Genomic DNA, 6,104 nt, shown 5'->3' with positions numbered 1-6,104 from the left:
ACGAACAGGGACCCTCCACGCTATCTCTTCCCTCCTCCTCTTCTTTTTTAGGCCATCGCTATCCAAGAAGAAGACGAGACGGGGACAGAAATCAAAGAAAGAACCAGGACTCAGGACGAACTACCAGGTCGAAGGTATGGAGAACCTGGTAATCAACATTTCATCTAGGACACTGAGTATCGCCGAACATTCCCTGTTACAAAAAGGACTTTCTTTTTGTCCTTCGTACCGTTGCCGTACTTTCGACTTAGATATGGACCTTCAGCGCTTTTTTCGCCAGATTAGACTCAAAGCCCACTTCGCTGTCACTCCCCCTGTGGGGGAGAATGTTGTTACTGTATGTAATCCGAAATTACTATCTTCTTCCAATTTAGGCCTGCGTCAAAAGAGCCATTTCAGACCTCCACACTCTTACCACGCCGTGGAGACCTTCATTGACTTTATACAGGACTCATTTGCGTCCTTTAAAAATGATATGGAGAAAGGTACCTTGTTCCACCCTCCCAATTTGTCAATTGAAGAGAGACATTCTCTCTCCAACCTACAGAATGATAAATCTATCGTAATCAAACCGGCGGATAAGGGCGGTGCACTTGTAATTATGGACAAGACGATGTATTTAACAGAGATCACTAGACAACTCAGTGACACTTCAATCTATCAGGTACTCGATAGAGACCCTTCCTCCTCTATTCGTCATGAGATTAGTACGGTTCTCCAGAAATATCTACATCTAGGTGTCTTAGACCAAAAAACATGTAATTTCCTCACAAAGACAGATCCCATTATCCCAGTATTCTATACGCTACCTAAGGTCCACAAAAACCTGGAAAACCCACCGGGGAGGCCCATTGTAGCCTCCACTGACTCCCTTCTATCCCCCATTGCTAGATTCCTTGAGAAAATTCTCACTCCACTCACACAGAAGTCTAAATCCTTTCTTTTGGACACAGGATCCTTCCTCAACCTTATCCGTGACACTCACTCCATACCCACAGATGCCCTTCTAGTGACGATGGATGTCAAAGATCTTTACACCTCCATCCCTCACACGGAGGGTCTTCTCTCGATACGCCGCCTTCTGGAAGATACTGACTACCACATAGACCAAATTTCATTGTGCATCGACCTCCTCAAAATTATTTTAACATGTAACTTCTTCCTCTTCCAGGAAACATTCTATATGCAGGTAAGGGGGACCGCAATGGGCTCACACGCAGCACCCCCTTACGCTAATGCCTATATGATGGATTTTGAGGAGAGTATCATCTATAAGAACTCGCTGTTTCAGGGGAACGTCTTACTGTGGAAGCGTTATATAGATGATGTGTTTTGTATATGGCGGGGCCCCACAGAATCCCTACAGGTTTTCTTTGACACTCTAAATATTTCCTGGCCTGGCATCAGTTTCACTATGAGCTACAGCACGGATAAAATGAATTTTCTTGACACTCTAGTCATCAAAGACCCAAACGGCCTCCTCAGCACAGATCTATACACCAAGGATACAGATCGCAATAGCCTCTTATACTTCACGAGCTTTCATCCCCCTGCCACCAAGAAGTCCATACCCAGGGCACAATTCCAAAGAGTCAATCGCATTGTGTCCGATACTGGCGTAAGGCAATCCCGTCTCCAGGAGATGACAAAGAAGTTCGAGGCTAGGGGCTACCCTCATTCCCTTCTGGAGAACTCTAGGACAATATCCGATGGCCCTATCAGAAACACCAATAAACGTATCCCATTCATCCATACATTTCACCCTTCTGCCTATTTAATCCATAAAGCTATACGTAAACATTGGCCACTTCTCTCCACTGCATACCCTGATGTTCCGGAATTTAAGCAGCCGTTTATGCCATGCTTCAAACGGGCCCCGAGTTTGAGGGACACCTTTGTGAAAGCCGACATAGGTCCCAAAACCACAACACGACAACGTTTTCTCAACAATCCTAGGGTAGGGACCTTTCCATGCCTGCATTGCGCCCAATGCAGCAATGTCCTCAAAGGTGATAAAATCACACATCCCTACTCTGGCAAGGAATTTAGGATCCACGGGTATTTTACATGCGACTCGGCATTTGTCGTTTATGTCATCAAATGCCCCTGTGGTCTCCTGTACGTCGGTGAGACATCCCAACCAATCCGTGACAGAGTGTCCAAACACAAGTCCACAATACGTTGCCAAAACCTTTTATTGCCTATACCGCACCATTTCACCACCAAGGGCCATAATATATCCCAACTTAAATTTAGAGTTCTGGAACAAGTACCACCCTCCCGACGTGGTGGCAACAGGATCCTCACCCTCAAAAAACGTGAGGCCTTTTGGATCCACACCCTCGACACACTGTCCCCAAAAGGATTAAACAGGGAATACGAACTGTCTGCTTTTACATAAATATGCTTTATGGTCCATGCTGATGGTATTTGTGCATATTGATACTTGTTTTTTTACCACTTTCTAACTCATGATCTTATTCTTTTTAGAACCGTCTCTACTAGATTGGATATATGGGCACGCTATCATCACCACCTATCATCTTGCTACTTCACTATGGACCTGATATGCCTCATTGATACTCGACCACATTTCTCTCCGGGGCACCATCATTTGTTTTTTGTATGACTGGTTCACCATCTATTCCTTTACAGGCGTTTGATCTCCACCAGTTAGCTACATCTAACATTACTCTCCCGATCCTCTATACATATGCGGCACCTCCTTATACGATCCCACCCGCTGTACTTCATTGTATTTCTTAGGTCACTCCCACGGCACTCCTCCATGCATACTTTGCGCAGCTGCACCACGCAATCTCCTCCCCTTCTATCTCCTCAGTGGGGATTAACATCGGTGGAACGCATACCGTTCCTTACACCTATACCGCCATCTTCTTCCGGTTTGCGCTCCAAGCCGCATCGTCACTTCCGGTACTGCGGTCCCGCCCTGCACAGTCCCGGCTCCTATTTGGGACACTACAAATGGACACAGGGGTCCCCCCCTCCTCAGACAAGCGGCGGATACCGCGTCTGAAGGAAGCACCCCTCTCCAATCGGCACTAACTCTGGTAAGACATTCACTCCCACTATCGGCGATATTTCACCTGCATTGCACCGATACTAACGTATGTTCCATTGTCCTCCCAGCTCTTAGGAGCCACGTACCACTTCAGGTACTCTCGCCCATGACTTAGATACCACAGCTAAGGTACCAACTCCTTTTTTCATCAGGCAACCTGATATCTCTCATATTGCCACTTTGTACAACCGCTCTATCTATTTTATTCACAGCATATATTACCCTCCTCATTTGTGCCATACGGGGTTCCTCTTATATGTAAGTACCTAACACATATCACTAACTTCTTACCACCATAATCCCTGACTTAACATCATTCTCTCCTCCTTGGCATATCGCGTTTTCATCACAGACCTTGGCCTGCAGCCCTTACTTCCTTACGCCTTACTGACCCCATAAGCCTACACTGGCACGGTATGTCTGATTTGCTCTTATGTATCACATGTTAACGCTCCATAGCACTCTTTTCAATTAATACCTGAGCTAAGATCACTTGCTACTTTCCACTGCAGACATTCTTTTTCCTCGTAGTGCAAATTTCTTTTGACCTCCACTTCAAGTGAACCCTATGTGTTTATTTGTCATGTTCATGTTGTTTATTGTACTGTACATACTTTATTTGTAGTTTTTTTTGTACTGGTTGTACTATTTTACTTTATCCTTTATCACATTGTAGTGACTGATGAAAGTCCACAATAGGACTGAAACGTTTCGAGTGCTACAAAATAAAACGTTACTTACGTTCACTGAAGTTGAGTGCTAGACTTTCTTGCTGTTTATAGACACTACCAAAGTGGCATCAATTTCACCACAGTAGAATTAGTAAGATAGGGACCGACAGGTCTTTCACTACACGCAATCCAGCAGATGGACACCCAACCAGGAGCGTTCACATTTCCAAAAATTACTGACAGACACCACAAAAGTATCATTAATTTCAGCACAGTAGAAATAGTATAATAACGACCAACAGATCTTCCACTACACCCTGTCCAGCAGATGGACACCCAACCTGAAGTTTTCACATTTTAAAAAATGAGGCCAGACACCACCGAAGTAGAATAACTGTCACAAGAATAGGAATAGTATAATTGAGACCGACACATCTTCCACTACAGCCTACCGAGTAGATGTAGACCAACCATGAATGTTCACACTTCCACAAATTTGTGTTAAAATCATCATCAGCAGCAACATCAGCAGGCACAGAAGCCACACTAAAGATATCACAGAGTGCAGTTACGTGACATTAAGGCATCACGCTAAAAATAGCAATATCACCTAGTCTGTACAGTCTGCGATTGGGGTGCAAAAGTCCTTGGAGATCCATGATTTGTTCATCTTGATTAAATTTAGGTGGTCTACACTTTCAGGGGACAGCCGGCTGCATTTATCCGTCATGACAATACCAGCAGCGCTGAAGACACATTCTGAGAGAACGCTGGCTGCCGGGCACAATAAAACTTCCAAGGCGTGAGAGGTGAGCTCAGGTCACTCATCCATTTTGGAAGACCAAATTGTGAAAGGGTCCAAACCCTCCCTGATGGTATTGATATTCAGTTCTAGATACTCCTGCACCATTTCTCCATTCGTTCACCACACGTAAAACTTGAACTATGTTGTGCTGGTGCATGAGCTGGTCTAAAAAAAGTGTCAAAGGACTCACAGAAATAGCTTCTTCCACTTACACTACTGCTGCTGCTAAAGTTTTGGCATTGATGAATTGAAGTGACGGAGGCTGGAAGTCTAGAGCTGCGATGCAAACTGTATGCTTCACTGCTGTCTTGGGGAAAAGCTCTCTTAAGGTTGTCTAAAAGCATGTTTTGATACTCCCAGCATTCGCGGGTCCCTATCCAGGGCGGGAAGCATCTGGCAAAATTTGTACTTATAACGTGGATCTAACAGAGTGGCAACCCAGTAGTCAGTACTATTTGTGATCATAACTATATGGGGATCACGTTGCAGTTAGAGCAGCAAGAATGCACTCAAATGTTGGTCTCTACCATGAAGGTCAAGTCCATGCTGTGTTGATAGCTGGGTAACAATAAGGCTCGTTTCCTCTGTCCCCTCCCGCCAATCATGAACAACAGAGAAAGGAGGATTATCCTCTTCATCTGACAGTTGCTTGTCCATCACCTCTTCCTCCTCCATTTGTTCCTTGGATCTTGCACCTTCGATAACAGTTTGTCTGTTATCACCAGCCCCCCTTGTTCACAGTAATACACCCTCCCTTTGTACCCACCTGTGTGACGACAGTCTGGAACTTAGAGACAATGTTATCCCTTCAGCAGCATCCTCTGCTTCCTCCTCTTACTGTTGCACCACCGTCTCCTCCCACAAGATATTCAAAGTCTGTTCCAGCATATAGATGACCAGAATAGTGATGCTGATGACGGTGCCGTCAGTGCAAACCATCTTAGTAGCCATTTCGAAACTGTGCAGTAGGGTGCAGAAGTCCTTAATCTGTGCCCACTCTGTGATATGTGCCACATCCATACTGTGTTGGCCCAGGTTATATGACATGACATACTGCATCAATGCTCATTGCTGCTGCCACAGTGGCTGTAGCATGTGCAGAGTGGAATTCCATCATGTCAGCACTTCGCATATCAACCTGTTAACTGGCATGGACAAAAGACCTCTGCATCAATGCAAAATGATGACCTGAGGGATGAGAACGGTGGATATGAGCACAGCTTACGTGCTTTCTGGAGCAGCTCACCCAGGCCAGGAAAGTGATGGAGAAAACGCTGTACCACCAGATTGAGGACGTGTGCCATACAAGGCACGTATGTAAGCTTGCCTTGCCGTAGGGCCAACAACAGGTTCTCACCATTATTGGACACTGCCTTCCCTGGATGCAGGTTCAGCGGAGACAGCCATTGATCAAACTCATCCTGGAGAGCTGTCCACAACTTTTCAGCTGTGTGACTGCGATTTCCAAAGCATATCAATTTTAATACTGTCTGATTGCGGTGAGACAAAGCTGCGCAGTACAGAGGTGGTGGGGATTTGCTCAACA

The 6,104-nt window shown here is 45.3% G+C and overlaps 1 long non-coding RNA gene across 1 annotated transcript; it reads left to right on the top strand.

The window, feature by feature from the left end:
- The first annotated feature begins 3,031 nt into the window (after positions 1–3,031).
- LOC143809840 (uncharacterized) lies at positions 3,032–3,333 on the top strand. The gene is made up of 3 exons (XR_013222481.1): positions 3,032–3,071; positions 3,151–3,211; positions 3,295–3,333. It is a non-coding gene; the product is annotated as an uncharacterized LOC143809840 (long non-coding RNA).
- The last annotated feature ends 2,771 nt before the right edge of the window (positions 3,334–6,104 follow it).

This window comes from Ranitomeya variabilis, chromosome 2, assembly GCF_051348905.1.
Source record: "Ranitomeya variabilis isolate aRanVar5 chromosome 2, aRanVar5.hap1, whole genome shotgun sequence".
Lineage (NCBI taxonomy): Eukaryota > Metazoa > Chordata > Amphibia > Anura > Dendrobatidae > Ranitomeya > Ranitomeya variabilis.
The sequence above is the reverse complement of the archived record's forward strand: the minus strand, read 5'-3'. Positions and strand labels throughout refer to the sequence as shown.